Raw genomic sequence first — 18,488 nt, forward strand, 5'->3', positions numbered from 1 at the left:
CAGACATTAAATGATGATGATGGTGGTGGTGGTGGTGGTAGTAGTAGTAGTAGTAGTAGTAACTCCTTGGTCATAAGTTTGCTTCATCAGAGTTGATATGGTGCAAAACTGTGACAACATATTTCTTTGAGAAATGCCAGGGACTACCTTCAGGAAATGTTTCCCAGCAGAGGTCCATTGCCAGTTTAGGCAGTATAGCAAAGTCTTTGATAATGCTTCAGGAAACTGCCCTTTCATTTAGTGCACGATTGTGTATCCTTTGTCTTGAGATGGGCTGGAAACCTTTGTTTAATGAACACAAGATTTTGGGAGACTTACCTACAGTTATTGAGTACCAACTGGATCAATCTAGTTTCTAACAGTAACTCAGCTGTCACTATTTCCTCTTCTTCATTAAAGATTCATACATTTTTCTTCAAAGTTTTGACAATATTTCAGCAGAAAAACATAAAAAGTATCTGCCAGGCAATTCTCTTTCCTTTGCATAAGTATCCATGGACTTCAATTCAACTGCACCCTATCCAACACCTCCATACATCTTATTCTCCTCTGGAATACAGATACCTCGGCTGCTTTATAATATTAATGAAATTATTGTATACAGTGCTCAGGTGCACCACAACTTGTCAAAAGTGCGTATAAAGCATATGCAGTAAGGTACAAATATCTGGGAAGTGAACAGTGTATGAGTCAGATACATGCTTGCGTGTGCATGGAGGGGAGAAAATCAGGTGTAGTGTTGGCGAATCTCGGGAAGCATGGAAGTTTTGAAGGATGCAGTGCTCCAACAACTAACAACTGATGCCGGCAGTTTGTTCCATGCTTCAGCAACTCTCAGTGTGAAAAAATGTTTCCGAAAGTCATGGGAGCTGTGCTGTTTTCTGACTTTGTAAACATGTCCACAGGTGTTAGACAGGTGGAGTTTGAAAAGGTGCTCAGAGTTATTGTTAGTAAGATGGTTAATAATTTTATGGGTGTCTGCCTAGTCAGTTGCCAGACATTGGAACTTCGATGTATCCATGCCCAGGGAAGTAAGGCGTTCAGAATATGGCAAATGCCTGATAGAGGGTATTCTCTTGGTTGCACGTTGCTGAACGGTTTCCAGACGATTAATATCCTGGGCAAGATAGGGGTTCCAGTCCGGTGATGCAAATTCCAGGTGAGGCCGCACCATAGCTATATAAAACCTCAGATAGGTAACTGGAGAGTGGCTCACAAAGGACTTGGTAAGTGATGCCAAGACACCCTCAGCCTTCATGGCAATTTTAGCAATGTGTTTTGTCCAACACAAATCGCTGTCAACAATAATGCCCAGGTCACGTTCTAAAGAAGACTTTTTGAGATTAGTGTTGTGGAGGGAGTAAGTAGACGCTGGGTTTTTCCTCTCAAAATGCATGGTGGTACATTTGTCCACAGCCAGCTCCTTCTGCTGTCCAGGCCAGTGATATAACCAATAGGGGAGTAAGGGGAACAGCCACTCCCATCAAGCACATTTTTCAAAATTGGCACCTTTTCATTAATTTTTTAAAACGCTTTAGTTAGCTACATCAGTAGTTATAAGTTTCATACATAATGACATAGTTATTGAAACAAGAAATTAATGAATGTAGAATACAATTATGTATGTTATAACTAATGAAATATTTTGTGTAAGATATAGAAATGAGTTGAAAATTGTTTGGTATGTGTTACAGCGCCTTTTTTTTTAATGTACCCACTAACTTTATAACCTGGCCATGCCACTAGTCTAGGCTACACTGTTTCTCATATCTGAAGTGTGCACTTATACATAATACCCTATCTCTATCATTCATACGGAAATTAACAACAAAGCCTTCCACTTACTCAAGCTGAAAGTGTCATTTCCTCATTCTTCTAAAATTATCTGTTGTGTCTACCAATATCTAAATTCCACCAGCCATCAACTGTTGTCTGATTATTTCTTGATTTGCATTGAAACCATATATAAATAGTGCTGTTCAATAAAGGTTCGACCTGGGTCAAGCAATCTTACCTCACAGGCTCCTTTGACATAGTGATGGGGGCCTTATGACAGTGCTGATGTATGTGACCTTATTGAGTTGTATATCCTTGATACCCTTAAGAAAAAGTTCCCCTCTGTCCTCTTTGGTCTTTACAGAGATGACATCCTGGCCATCTCTAGAGGAGCAAACAGGCACACCCTAGACAGGCTTAGGAAAGATCTAATTAGCACACTTGACTCCATGGGACTGAAAAATCACCATCGAGAACAATCTCACCACTGCAGACTTCTTAGACATCATGCTTGACTTGAGCTCCAGTACAACCAAATGAGAGGCTAATGTACATCAGCACAGCCTCCTGTCACTCACCCATAGTGTTCAAAAACCTGGTGAAGGGTGTTATCAAGAGGATCACACACCTTTCTTCCAGCCAAGAGATTTTTGATGCAGCAGCCCCCTACTATAACAAGGCTCTAGCTGCTAGCAGATTTAGGGACTGCATCTCCTACATATTGTGCCCCAACATCTGTAGAAGGAAGCATTGCAGAAATATCATTTGGTTTGCTACCCCCAGCCCCCATGACCTTCTATCTTAACGTAAAAATGTTTGTAGGTAGGATGTTCCTTAAGTTAATAGATAAACATTTCACATAGGTAGGGACACATTTTCAACAAGCACAAGCTTAAGATCTCTTTTAGCTGTGCCCCCAATATTAAGAGCATTCTAGTTAGCACCCCTAGACCATGAGTGGAGGCAGGATGCTCATGCAGAAACCACAACAGATGCCCAGTGAGAGGCCACTGCAAAACCAAGGGAGTCCTCTGTGAAGCTGAGGTACTTGTTGACCACAATAGCAGCAGCAACATCAGTAATTACCCCAACTGCTACTACAGTAGCAGGCTCAACAGTTCCAATAGAAGCAGCCAGAGGGACATGAACAGAACTATCAGCAGCACCATCACCAGCGATAACAACAATGACAGCAATGGTAGTATCCCTAAGGGAAATAGCAGCAGAACATCACCAATGGTACCTATAACAGCAGTGACAGCACCTCCATCAATGACGATGACCATAACAACAACCACACCAGTGACCAGAGGAGGTGCAATGGCCCAGTGGTTAGGGCAGCGAACTTGTGGTCGTAAGAACGTGGTTTCGATTCCCAGACTGAGCATTGTGAGTGTTTATTGAGCAAAAACACCTAAGCTCCATGAGGCTCCGGCGTGGGGTGGTGGTGAACCCCGCTGTACTCTTTCACCACAACTTTCTCTCACTCTTTCTTCCTACTTCTGCTACAAAGCAGAGGAACCATGGTGTAACCACTATGGTGTGATAAACTTTCAGACCCTAGTCTAGATTGCGAATCCTCTGTACCCCAGGATGGTTCAGCTCTCCACCCATTAAAAGCCACCATTTACAGAATGAGGATAACAATGTAGCGCGTGTGGTGGGTGGATCTTCAAGTTGCCATACGCATTTTTAGTAGCTTAGAGTAGGCTTGAATTAGAGATTATTCTTTGTGGCTAATGGCGTGAGTCCTGATTGGAAGAAGAAGAAGAACAACAACAACAACAGCAGCACCATTACCAACACTGGCAGTGATGGCACAAACAGTGCCAGCACCAACAACAGCAGTAGCAGCAATGCCAACACCAACAGACACAGCACCACCAACACCCAACCATGGTGATACATCGGCTGCTCTGAGAACACATTCAGACAACGCCTCTTCACCCACAGATCCTCCTTCAGGATACTGGAAAGAAGATATGTTACATTACTAGCCAGCCATATATGGCAGCTGAAAGATGATGGGATTCCATACACAATATCATGGAGAATCCTAGAAAATCCAGGCCCCTACATAGATGGAACCAAGTGCTGTAAGCTATGCATAGCAGAACAGGCAAGGATTTTAAAGGACTCCCTCAACCCAGGGAACATACTTAACTCCAGAATGGAGATCTTTGGACCAGGCTTGCATTTCAGGAAATTCTTGCTGGCCTATTGGAAGGGAGACAGTCACCTGTTGTTGACATTGAGCAGCAAGGTCCTTTCCTCTGTCATACTCTAGAGAGGCCATAAGCCAATAGATTTTGGGATCTGATGATATGCTATAAAGGTGGATGCTTTATGGATGTGAAACCCAGAGTAATCCCATAAACTGGCCTTATCTATATATATATATATATTGTTAGTAGAAATACATAAATCTGGAGGGAAGCACAGTCTAAGATAAAGAGCAGTTAATATTATAATGGAGGAGGCCAGTTTATGGGGTTGCCCCGAGTTTCTTGCTCATAAGGTGTTTGGCCTTACAGCGTAACTTCACACCCCAAACACTGCTGGCCTAAAACCTCTTCAAAATATGGAGGGGAAAAGCCTCACTATAATGATAAACACTAGGTGATTATCTTCCTTTGCCATTGGCCATCGATTTGTTGTCACTGCTCAGCTGCAGCAACGGCAAAAACAGCACCAGCAGCAACAACAACAAATGCGGCACAGGCAACACGTTCAGAGATGAATAGCTTCCCCTGTTATATATAATATATATATAAACCCTCATAAAAAGTAAAATTTGTTTGTTTGTACATTGACCACTGTAAACACTAAATAAAATTGATAATATTTCAGATTTTTCATGTCATTTGAATTACTTTGACATTTCTGCAGATAACTGTGTACTTATTCTCCAAAAACAGTTTGGGGGTGCCACGTTGGTGATGTATTCGCTTCTATTTCTAGCAATCCACATACAATTTCACCATAATGTTTATATCTCTTCTCTAGCCTTATAAAAAGCAAAGTTTGTTTGTTAGTTTGTTTGTTCGTTGATTGCTGAAAACACTAAATAAAATTGATAATATTTCAAGTTCTTTGTGTCATTTGAATTAATTTGACCATTTCGCAGATAGCTGTGTACTTATTTTCCTATTTTATGAAAACAGATAGGGGACAGAGTTAGTGGTATATTGGCTCCTATTTCTAACAATCCATGTACAATCTCACCGTAATATCTATATCTATTCTCTAGCCTTATGAAAAGCAAAATTTGTTTGTTTGTTTGTTTGTACATTGACTGTTGAAAACATTAAATAAAATTGATAATATTTCAGGTATTTTGTGTCATTTAAATTAATTTGACTATTCCACAGATAACCGTGCACTTACCTTCCAAAAATGGAAAGGGAGGGCCAAGCTGGTGGTGTATTGGCTCTTATTTCTAGCAATCCATGTACTATTTCCCTGTAATGTCTATATATCCTTATAAAAAGCAATTTGTTTGTTTGTACATTGCTGAAAACACTAAATATAAAAAGCAAAGTTTGTTTGTTTGTTTGTTTGTAGATTGACCACTGAAAACTCTACATAAAATTGATATGTCAGGTTTTCCATGTCATTTAAATTGATTTGACCATTATCAAAGCAAAAATCCTCACTGGATGTGGTAAGAGAGACATTGTATTTATACCTAGAATACCACTAATACCAACAGATGCTTCCTTTCATTTCAAACAATTGCAATTCCCAATGAGAGTCAGTTATGTATTGATCATCGACAAATCCCAAGGCCAAACACTGTAGGTCGTCAATCTCCATTTTGAATGGTCAATTGTATGTAGGTTGTTCCAGAGTAGGAAGCCCATAGAAACTCTTCATATATGATCCAAAGAAAAAAGTTAAAAGCATTTTATATACTGAAGATCTGTAAATGTTTTATAATTTTCGTACAATACATTTCTCTATTATTATCTACTAGCAGTATTGCCCGGCTCGTGCGTTCTATGCACACATGAATTAAGCTAAACTTGGATGAAGTTCAATCAAAATTCAATTATTTTGGTTTTAAAATCAAGCATTTAATATCCTCTATTTTTGCGCTTATGTGTTCCATTTCCTCAATAGGAAGTACGTAGAAGTGTTTCATAAATTTTTGTTGATCAAATAATTGCATTGTTGAATTATTCTTTTAGATCAGTATTTCTCAACAGGGATTTCAGGGGAGAGTTTCAGGGAGTTGCTGGCGATGTATCGTGATGATCAAAAATCCGGCCTGCTAAAATTTGGTTAAAGTGATTCAAACTGCAGACTCAACGCAAAATGGTCACATTTAATTCAAGGCGTTAAAAATGTTATGAAAACAATTGGTATGTGTTCACAAAGTCCAAACGATTAATACGAAAAAACCCTCCAGGCTACATCCCAAAAATTCATTTCTTTGCTGAATTTCTACAATGTTTATGGCGATTCATTTTTATATCTTGATTTTTGATTTTTCATGCAATTTACGCACGCTTGCACGCGTGGTGAACACAGTTCACGTCAAACAGCTGACTGAGTAAAGTTCACTATTCAATGCATGGGATAAGGCCTAAACAAACACATTATCGATTTTTGCACTTGCGAGATGAATTTCTGAACAGAAATAGCGCAGTTCAATTTTCATTCGCCTAAACTTTAAGTGACCCATTTTTGGTGGTTCTACGATTTGTTGGCTAGGAGGAGATGTGCCGGGAAGTTAAACACACAGACACACACACAGATACACACACAGACACACAAGTTGAGTTTTATATATATAGATATTACTTTCTCTATTTATTCGAAATAAATTTGTAAAATTATATTATGCAATATTCATACACTTAACAACTTTTATTGTAAGGAAAATGGCAATATGATAGATTCCAATATGTGCCCTAAAAATACATTTCAACACTACTAACTGGGCTGAAGGCTGGGAGGCCCACTAGTATATATATATATTACTGGGGAAGACCAGTTTATAGGATTACCCTGGGTTTCCCGTCCATAAAGGGTTTAACTTTATGGTATATTGTCAGACCCCAGAACCTGTTGGCCTAAAACCTCTTCAAAATATGGAAGGGGAAAAGCCTCATTACAAATGTAAACAAGAGGATTATCTCTCTTTGCCATTGGTTATCAACTTCTGGCTGTGTTGCCATCTTGCAGATTCCAAAATACTAGCAGGAATCTCCCAAAATGCAAACATGGCTTGAAAATCTCCATTCTGAAGTTAAGGATGCTCTCTGGTTCAAGTGAGTTTTTTAAGATTCTCACTCATTCAGCTATGCATAACTTGCAGCACTTCATCTTGTTGATGTAAGGGCCTGGGTTTTCAAGGATTTTCCATGAGATCAAGTGTGGGAGTCCGTCATCTCTTAGTTGCCAGATGTGACTGGCCAGTGATGTTACATATCTCCTTTCTGGGACCCTGAAGGAGGATTTATGGTTGGAAATGCATTGTTTGTGAGAATTCCCAGTACATTCAATGTATTTCTGTGGGCGTGCAATGTTGGTGCTGCACCTGTTACTGTTGCTGCTGTTGTTGTTGTTGCCACTGTTGTTGCTGTTGCTGTTGAGCGAAGCGGTCTTCATCCCAGAGCTTGCAAGATTGCGCCTCTGTAGTGGGAGAAGTCTGAAACGTGGTCCTTTGCTATTTGTAAGACCCACAGAAGAGAAAGCAGGTCAACCCCTGACACCGAGAGCATCAACTGATGGATGAATGCGCATCCAGGCCCAGCGGTTGCATAGGAAGTCGGGGACAAGAAACGGGAAGAAAGAGTGAGTGAAAGTTGGGGGCGAAAGAGTACAACAGGGGTCACCACCACCCCCTGCCGGAGCCTCATGAAGCTTTAGGTATTTTCGCTCAATAAACACAAACAACGCTTGGTCTGGGAATCGAAACCACGATCCTCCGACCGCGAGTCCGCTGCCCTAACCATTGGGCCATTGCGCCTCCACTGCTGTTGCTGCTGTTGGTGCCACTGAAGGTGGTGGTGGCATCGGTAATGTTATTGCCCCTGACTCTGTTACCAGTGCTGTACCTGTTGTTATTGTTACTGTTATTATTGCTGCTGATGTTGTTGTTGCTGTTGTTGGAGCCAGGGCTGCTGGTATTGGTGTTGGCAATGGTGGGGGTAATGGTAGCATTGGTAATGCTATTGTCACTGCTATTTATGGAGAAGGTGCTGTTGTTAATATTGTAGTTATAGTTTTTGTTATTACTATTATTAGCCTGCATTTCCTACCAGTAGTGATTAATTTTCTAACATGCTACAACCAGTGGCTTACATCCAGACATGCTGTTTCTTCACATGGTTTCTAGTACTGCAACTACAATGTACTCTACTCTTCAAAACTAGTAAGACACAGATGGTTTACATTTAATTATATCATGATTTGATATCTAAAATATTCAGCTAATCCTCTGCATAAACCTTGTCTTGTCTGGATATTTATGTAAATGGCTCAATTAATACCAAACACTCACCTCAAATAAAAATGTCTAGATGTAGGATTATACAGATTATTTTAGATGACACTTTAAAAAATCAAAGCAGCTGTTGGTTTTTTATAAACAAAACAATCTTAGTATTCAGTTTTTCTATAAAACATGTATTAAAATAAATCTAGAAGATAAAAAAACAATAAACGTCGCCCTTTTCAAGCCTAGCCAGGCTCATGGGCCTGGTTTCCTGGTTTCTGTGGCATATGTGTTCCCTCCAGCTGGATGGGACGCCAGTCCATCGCAGCATTACTCAAGAAACAGGAAGAGAGAGTGAGAGAAAGTTGTGGCAAAAGAGCACAACAGGGGTCGCCACCACCCCCTGCTAGAGCTTTTAGGTGTTTTCGTTCAATAAACACACACAACACCCAGTCCGGGAATCGAAATCGCGATCCTCCGACTGCGAGTCTGCTGCCCTAACCACTGGGCCATTGCACCTCCACAAATCTAGAAGAGGTCCATCCATTTGTAATCTTTCAATGTTTTCAGAATTCATAATTTTCTGCAATGTAATGGAGAAAGCTAAATATGAAGTAAAATGTGGTTTAATGTATTTGATACCAAACTGCCCAAGATTGCTTTTGGTTCTATGATACAAACTTCCTGTTTTTAAGAAATCTAAATTAAAACCCTCCAAAATTTCACATTAATTTATGTTTCAAATAGAAGCTTAATAAGGACAAAATTATTTTACTAAATGAACAATTGAATAGAATAAGGATAGCATATTTCACAAGAAATATGGTAATGAAAGGATTAATGTTACAATATTTTTCTCATTTTTAATAGTTTTTTCTCCAATCTCATCAAAGTCAATTTTGCTTTCCCTCCTTCTGGGTTGATAAAATAAGCAATATAACTGACTGTACACCAACCCAAAATATGGGGCTTATGTTAGAAATTAACATTTTCTCTTCTAATTATTAATTAGAAGAAGTAAAGAACTGGACAAAGCACGTTCAACATAAGTTTATTTTCAAGTCAACTGTATAATAAATAGTTTATATTTGCATTTATACACACACACATACACACGAATATATGCATGCCTTTCATATATTAGTTTAACTGCATATTGTATGCATGTGTATGTAAATACATACCTTTTATAAATGTATATAAACATAATGCATATTTATGCAGAAGTATTTTTAAAAATACAATAAAACTCATTTTTAAAAAATCAATTTAATATTTTTGAAGGTTTTTCTTCTTTTTTTAATGTTTAAAAGATATGTCTCAGATAAAGTTTATAATTCACGAAAACCAGCTGTTAGTTGAAAGATAATCCAGAATAATTGATAGGTATTAACTAGAGATCATTTATTAATAAATTGATTTAATTAAGAGAGAGATTTTCTGAGCATGTTAAATTTTTCTTGGTACTACTGAGAACAGTTAGGGCAGAGTGTCTATGAATGTTAATGAAGAGAAATAGTTGATAAAAAATTTTAAATAATTTTCTGTTTTTAAAAAAAAGGACAAAAATTGACAATTATCTTAGAAACACAGATAAAAGATTACTGGAAGCATATGCTATGATTTTAATTACAAAATCTTTATAAAATCTGAATATATGCAAATTGCTTTGAAATTAAACGGGTTTGAGTAATAAATGAAAAAAATAGTGTGGCATCTTCTATTGTATTACAGAGAATCACAGCTGGATGAGTCAGCAAAGGTACAAGCTATTGGCCAATGTAGTCAACTGTTTGCACCTCATAACTGGAAATAAAACTGTCTTCTGCAAAGACACTTAACCCTTTTGACATCAATTCCCCCAATACTGTCTTTATTAAAGTGTTGAAATTAAATTCATTTTAGACAGAAATCTTAAACCTAAATGATAATGTTAAATTTCAGTAGATAAATTGTAAAGTGTATTGCAACATAAAGCTTCATATACTGACAAATAACTTAGTTTGTTTCTCTAAATCTCTCATAGTTATATTTTGAAAATAAAAATATATAGAGTAATGTATTCTTGTTAGAAATGTGATCATAAAAGAAATTATTCATAATGGCTCAGGTCACTTGAATTGCAAATAGGTATCTTTGGGAGATACAGTTCAGAATGTAGTAGAAGTGTTGTGTCATTGTTTAATGTTGCTGAACCTAAGTACTCCCAAAGATCTGGAATAGGTGACCGGATGCCATCATAACATATCCTCCTTCAAATCACTACAAGATGGAGTATTCAATGATGTTTCAACAACCCAATGGAGTATGGGAAATTTATTCAACACATTATCATAATAATGAAATGATGGGCACAACTATAATTATGGGGGTATCAAAATTATAATATTAGCAATACCTGTAATATTAGTAACACTAGCAATAATAGAGAAAAGAAGATTAAAATATTAATAATGGATAAAACATTATAAGGTAGAAAAAATTGGATTTAATTTTTAAGGTTTATATTACTGAGGAAAAATTGTAATTTGATCCAAGTATTTTATAATATATTTTAAACAAAGAGTTAGACAAATTTGTTAGCATTATCTAAACATTGGTTTTATGGAATCCAGCTTTTACATTAATTTTGGCTGTTGCTTTGCATACAAAGTAGCAAGTTGTTAAAATAGTTTAAAAAGAAACAGTTTAAGAAGAAAAATATAAAGGACAAAAAATATCTCTGTTCTCTTTCAAAAAGTTATATTTAAAAGTAGAGCAATTTTAATGAAGATAAACCTGCTAGAATGAGTACATATACACATATATCTATTGAGTTAAAAGGAAATAATAATAATAATAATAATAATAATAATAATAATAATAATAATAATAATAATAATAATAATAATAATAACTATAATAATAATAATGGTTTCAAATTTTGGCACAAGGCCAGCAATTTTGAGAATTGGGTAAATCAATTACAATGACCCCAGTTCTAAACTGGTACTCATTTTATCACCCCTGAAAGGATGAAAGGCAAAGTTGGCCCTGGCGGAATTTGAACACAGACCGTAAAGACGGATGAAATGCCCCTAAGCATTTTTCCCAGTGTGCAATAATAATAATAATAATTGATTTTCAATTTTGGGAACAAAGCCTATTTTAGCAGTGGAAAGGTGGAGAGGGAGGGGCAAAAGTCATTTGTATTGACTCTTGTGTATTACTGGTACTTGTTTTATCAACCTTAGAAGGATGAAATGTGAAGTTGACCTGGTGGGATTTAATTTCAAAACAGCAAGGCATCACACTTCAAGGATGCAGTCTGAGCCTAATTCACTGCTACAGAAATATAAATAATGAAAAATATTCATAAGATGAGAAAAATAACAGCCAAAAACAAAAACAACAACAATAGTTCATAGAGATAATCTTGATGATAACAACAACAACAACAAAGACAATGGTCAAAATGGCAATAATGACAAAATGATAAGGATGAGTTCTAATAACAGCAACAACAACAACAATAACTATAAAACATTTTATAATAACCCAAAATAAATAAATAATTAAATAAATTAACATTATTTATAATTGTCATTGGAAAAAAACTGGAAGAAGACATAACTGATGGAAACATCCCAGTTAATTACAAAAAAAAAAATTAATTATTGTTAAGAGAAAGAAGAATAAAATTGTAAAATTCTGGATGCTAATGAAAAAGCTGGGCTAAATTTATAATTTTAAGCTGTTATTTTGCTCTAGATGAGTCCTGATCAAACTAACCATTGATCATAGATCAAAAATATAGCAGCCATCTTTTTGCAATTAAAATGTATTTAGGATGTCGTTATCCAGTGTCTCTCGTTTTATCACAATGGTAGGATGTAATTTGAGGAAGGTTTCTAGAAAATAAAGAGACTGTGGCAAAGCTCCATTTTGTATATGCATTTAAATTTTTAGATATTTTAAGGATATTTTCACATTTTTATTCTCTGACTCAGTCTCTCTGTCACTGTTTCTATTTTTCTCTTCTTTCTCTCCCGTTCTCTCTTTCTCTCTCTCTCTTTCTCTCTCTCTTTCTTTCTTTCTTTTTCTCTCTCTGTCACTTTTTCTGTCTTTCTATTTCACTCTCTCTTTCTCTCTCCTCTCTCTCCCTCTCACTGTCCCTCACAATTGAGATCTCATAATTACAATATTTTCATGAAATACTGGTCATGAAGTAAATGGAATATATCCAAAAATATACCGTTAAAAGATAGGATTTAAGCAGTAAAACAGATAATTAAATATTAAAAAAAAAAAAGAAAGAACAAAATTTACCAAGTTGTATAAGTTTTTTGGTGTTAGATTATTTGGCATTAAATTTTAGCTGTTTATTGAAAAACATATTATTCCAATCACCTACATTGCAAATATCACAAAATTTATAAAAATGTATAAATATGTGCTTTCATGAATGTATATGTGTATGTAAGAATTGTATGTGTGTGTGTGTGTGTGTGTGTGTGTGTGTGTGTGTGTGAGTCTGTGTGCATGTGCGTGTATGTGTGCATATATATATATATATATATATATAAAGTATATATGCATGCAAGAAAAGATGTGCATGAATGTATGTTGTATGACATATGACTTATTACTATTAAAAATATATATACCTGTGACTATAACCATACACATTCTCCTTATCCTTTCATCAAACTCTGTTCAGCAAATTAGGATTCTGTTTCTGATTGACAAGTATTAGCACCTATTGATGTTTAGATAGTAAATTCATTCAAATCCTTGACAGTATGTCTTTTCTATTCCCCTTTTTGTTTTTTTTTTGGAATTTTTTTTAGGAGGGGAAGACAAAATGTATGTTTTATATTCACTCTTTATCTTGAATACTCATTATTCTCTATATTTCTGGTCCAGGAAAATTAGATAATTGACTATAATATTCATTTCAATATTAAGATATCAGTATAGTAGGTCATTGTGTGGAACGTACATAAGACGATATATTTTGAATACAAGTAAAATATAAGACTGATATTAACTGCTTTGCCTAATATAATCCTTACACAACACCCAGGAGTTTTTAGGGATAGTACATAGCATTGCGGTTTGTGATTTTAGTCAGGAAAATTATAAATTTATCACTAGACGAAGATGGCACAGTTCTATGAGCCAATTTCACTCAAAAGAATTGGGTAAAACCAGTTTCATATATATACGTATGTATATCTATATCTATATTTGTATCTATCTATCTATCTATCTATCTATCTATCTATCTATCTATCTATCTATCTATCTATCTATCTCGCTATATATATATATTATAGGTATGGCTGTATGCTTAAGAAGTTTACTTTGCAACTACATGCTTTCAGGATTAGTCCCACTGCATAGCACCTTGGGCAACTGTCTTCTACTGCAACCCAACATCAACTAATTCCTTGTGAGGGAATTTGGTAGATGCATGCACGTGTGTGTGCATCTATGTGAGTTTGCACCTGTCCCAACTGTTTGACAACTGCTATAGGTTTGTTCACATCTCCAGCAGTTTAACCAAAAAAGACCGATAGAATAAGTACCAGGCTTCAAAGAAATAAGTGCTGGAGTTGATTTGTTCAACTAAATCCTTCAAGACAGTAGTCTAGCATGTGTGTGTCTGTGTGCATGTATGCAGTCTCTTTACACATGACATTTAAAAAGGAGACCTCCTTAAGAATGTTGTGTGTTATACTGAGTAGGTAATTTTCCTGCTTTCAAAACGTCCTGATCAAACAGTTTATGGTCATTTGTTCTTCCACCAAAGAAAGTACATATGCTGGTTGAATTTACTCTTAAAATCATTGGATGTAAGTCTTACACAAATGCATGACACACCATCAGGTACTGGACGAATTATCCTTTATGTAAAACCGCATATGCTATAACAAAGTACTCTATCTCTTCACAGGAAAACTTAATTTGTAAACTCTGCCACCAATGGAACCCTCTATTTGTTTATTCAAGTCCTTATTAGTTAATATGAGTCAATAAATTTTACTGAAATTCACATTAATTAAAGTAAGGGAGACTACCATCTATGAATGAGTTGTCTCCCATCCAGGAGATACCATATAATACCTATAAATTATAAATTCCACCATGAGACTCAATAAGTATAATCCTTTGTTAACATACAAAGCAAAGTTTTAGTGATGCAAACAGGAAAAATAGAACTCAAAATGAGTATATTTATATAAGCACCAATGTTAGAAGTTTTGGTGTTTGAGTTATTCTGTGGCTTCTGCTAAATATATATATATATATAATTATATGAAGTGAAAATACATTACTGCTCTAACCTTTAAAATGTACTTCTTTTTTGGATATATGATCCACTGACGATCACTATGTGACAATTATTCGGTAGCCATGATAAAACTCTGAATTTTGGATGTCGGGGGTCATTTTCATAGCATGAAGAGATGGTGGCATGGATTTCCACCTTTACAGATATATATGCACACATATATATTGTAATCAACGTCCTATCCTCATTACCATCACTATTTATATATTCATATTTCTATACTCGCATGGATTTGATGGATCTTTTCCAGTCCAACATCTCACTGTTTGTTACTTTCCTTTGTCATCTTGTTTGTGTGGTTCAACAGTTTCAGATCAGCTTTACCACTTCTGCCCATATCTTCCTCGAACTTCTGCAATTTCATTCCATTTGACCATCCTGAACCTTCTTTACCTATCTGCTGTCATCCTTACACATTATATGTCTCTCTCCACACAATTATTTCCCTGCCACACTAGCTCTGATTCTGCTTATATCCAGTTGATCTCTTAGCTTACCTGTCCCACATTGCACATGCACACAAATATTCCTCTCCAATGATTGATCATCTGCATTCAGTGCTCATATCTCCCTACAATGGTGTATATGCATATATATATATATATACTTTATTTAAAGCAGCAGAAAATTCAACAAAATCTGTTACTTTGAGTTTCTCGTTGCCGTTCATCAGACAGTTTTTGCTAGAATGGAACCGATATATCAATTCGATATATCAATATATATATACATATATATATATATATATGTATATATATATATATATATATTACACACACACACATACACACATCAGGGAGTTGATTATTATGGCAAGTCAAAGAGTGATCATTGGTTTCATATAAAGAGCTTAGCTATATAGGTAACTTACCAGACTCAAATGGCCATAGGCACATAACCTCTCATAACCTCTCTACAACAATCAGCTTACCCACACACAATATCATGGAGAATCCTAGAAAATCCAGGTTCCTACATAAACAACACCAAGCATCGTAAACTGTCCATAGCGGAATAGGTGAGGATACTAAAGGATACCCTCAACCTGGGGAACATACTTGACTCCAGAACAGAGGTCTTTGAACCATGCTTGCTTTCCAGGAAATTCCTGCTGACCCATTGGAACTCACAAAATAACTTACAATCAATAGCCAAATGGAGACAATTCCCTGTTGTTGATATTGAGTAGTGAGGTCCCTTCCTCCTCCATGTTCTAGAGAGGCTGCTTACTAAAGATGCCATAATCCAACAGGTTTTGGGATCTAATGATACACCGTAATGCTGAACACCTTAATGACATGAAATCCATTTATGTGTGTGTGTGTGTGTGTGTGTGTGTGTGTGCTTACATTCATATATAATTACACAATATACATAAGTATATCTATCTATCTATCTATCTATCTATCTATCTATCTATCTATCTATCTATCAATATATCTGTCTACCTATCTATCTACCTTTCTATGTACCTATTTATATGTCTATGTATGTATGTATGTATGTATGTATGTATGTATGTATGTATGTATGTATGTATGTATCAATCTATCTATGTGTATACGTGTGATCAGGTAGTTGCATCGGTGTTTGTTGATTCTCTCAATAGTATAAATCTCATGACAGTAAAAGAATATCAACTGGCTGACATATCATGCAATATCTCATTGAAACCAAAATCTGTAAGAACTATCGATTAATGCACTTCTGGATTGATGCCGTCCATACAATAGAAATGTACAGAGCTGGCATAAAGAGCATTAAAAGTGTTATTATTCTTTTCCACCATTTATTTGTGCAGACTGTGTTTCCTTTCAATAGCAAACATCAAAATAGAGAGGCAACATATATTATTTGTCAAAGCAGACCCACACATTGCTTTACCAAAATATTCCACCATGTCAAAAACGAAATATATAAATCACATCAAAGTGTACTATTATTTAAAAATTAGAGTGTGCCATGTTTTGAGAAAGGCTGAGAACTACAGTTATATACAAATGGGTACATCGAAAGAAATAATCTACATAACAGAAAGTAGCCTATGAAAAATATAAGTAACTATCATTGTTTTTGACCTGTGTCCTTTTTATCCAATATTACTGCATATATGTGCACATATGTATGTGCAAAGGTGTGTGTGTGTGTTTATAAATCCAGGTCTTTTTATTCATCATCATTTTAATATCTAGTTTACCTCGCTTGCATGACTCAAATGAGACAATGTTGAAGCAAAACTTTGTACATCAACATGCCCTGTTTGATACCAACCTTCATTTGTTTCCAAGCAAAGAATAATCTCCAAGTCTGTTGAACAATGAATAGTTTGGAGACGATCATTCAGAGAACTTGAAACAAATGACACTGTTTTTGTATGAATGGTGAGCCTTTTGTTTAAGAAATACAAACTTACACACACTATGTTGTAGGCCAACCAAAACCTGGATGTGATAGATGAGAAACTGAAAGAGGCCTGTCATATATATATATATGTATATATATATATAGTAGATAAATAAAAGTATAAAGTCCTCGGTACAGTATTCAGTACTATATATTTGAAAAAAGGAATAACTTACGAACAACTAATTATTGAAGTGGAAAAATTATCAGAAAAGCCATTTCTATTCATTTTTTCAAATATGTATATATCCAAATTGAGGGAATGGAGCAGGAAAACAATGCAGGCTACATGTAGTTCCTAGCTAGCAGAATCTCAGAAGTAATAATAGTACCAATGAGGGGTACTCCACTAACTACTTATCAGGCTGAAGATAACTTACTTAAAGGAGGTTACATTGTCATCAAGGGATCCCAAGTTAACTCACCAGAGATGTTATTTAAAGCTAGAAGAATGGTGAAGCCGGAAGAATGGAGTGAATAAACAAAATAGAAAAACATCTGTATGAAAAAATCAAATAGTCAGTGGTAGAAAAGAAGAAGGAGGCCAAAGAAATGGGAGTGGGCAGTTGTCTAAAGTCGTTAAGGATAAAGAAAATGAGATGGGGAAAGAAGGGGAAATTTAGGCTAGACTGAAGCTGATTGAGGGAAGGTTGTTGTGGATACTATCTCGGGGTCCTTTTACTTTGTCAACAGTAAGTAAATATATTGTTGCACCCATGTATATATTATACAGAATCAAAAGTAAAGAAAAGAATTTTTAGAAGTGAAATTGTCGGGAATGAAAAAAAGGAAGAGAAGAGGTCAAATATATAGAAGTGTAAGTAAGGTGGATTTGCTAGGAGAGAAGAAGAGAGGAGGTGTGTGTATATTTGTGTCTCCTGGTCTTGTTCAACGTTGTGTGATTGTTGTAATATTCCGCAAAAATATCTCTGGGCTATGTTTAAATATTACTTTGCTTGGAAACGGGTAAGGATTAACGACAGGAGAGGCATCCAACCATAGAATAAAATCTACCTCAATAAATTCTGTCTGAGCCATGCAAGCATAGAAAAGTGGACATTAAAATGGTGATGATGATGATGATGATGATGATGATGATGATGAAGATGATGATGAAGTTACAAAAAACAAAAATGAACTGAATATTAATTTGATATCCAAATATAAAAAGGACTGAAAGAAAGTATTGTTTTATATAGGGTTAGATTGTGATGATTCCTCAACAAATAATTTGTTACTTCAGCAAGTACCCAGCTTGTTTTAGATTCATACTTCTGAAAGTTATAGATTACAAACTTTAGCTTAGACTTTCTCCACCCTTAAATGTAACCGCTCCTCGAATTTTATTTTACTCATAATTACAGTAAAGTCTATGTAATATTCAAGAATATATCTTGGTTGATACTGCACCTTGCAAAAAATGGAGTGCCACGAACTAAACAACAACAAAAAAAAATGTAAAAACAAAGAAAATTTACATATAAAAGAATTATTTTTGAATATATTTTAATTGGAGGAATAACATGT

This window comes from Octopus sinensis, linkage group LG1 (assembly GCF_006345805.1).
Source record: "Octopus sinensis linkage group LG1, ASM634580v1, whole genome shotgun sequence".
NCBI lineage: Eukaryota > Metazoa > Mollusca > Cephalopoda > Octopoda > Octopodidae > Octopus > Octopus sinensis.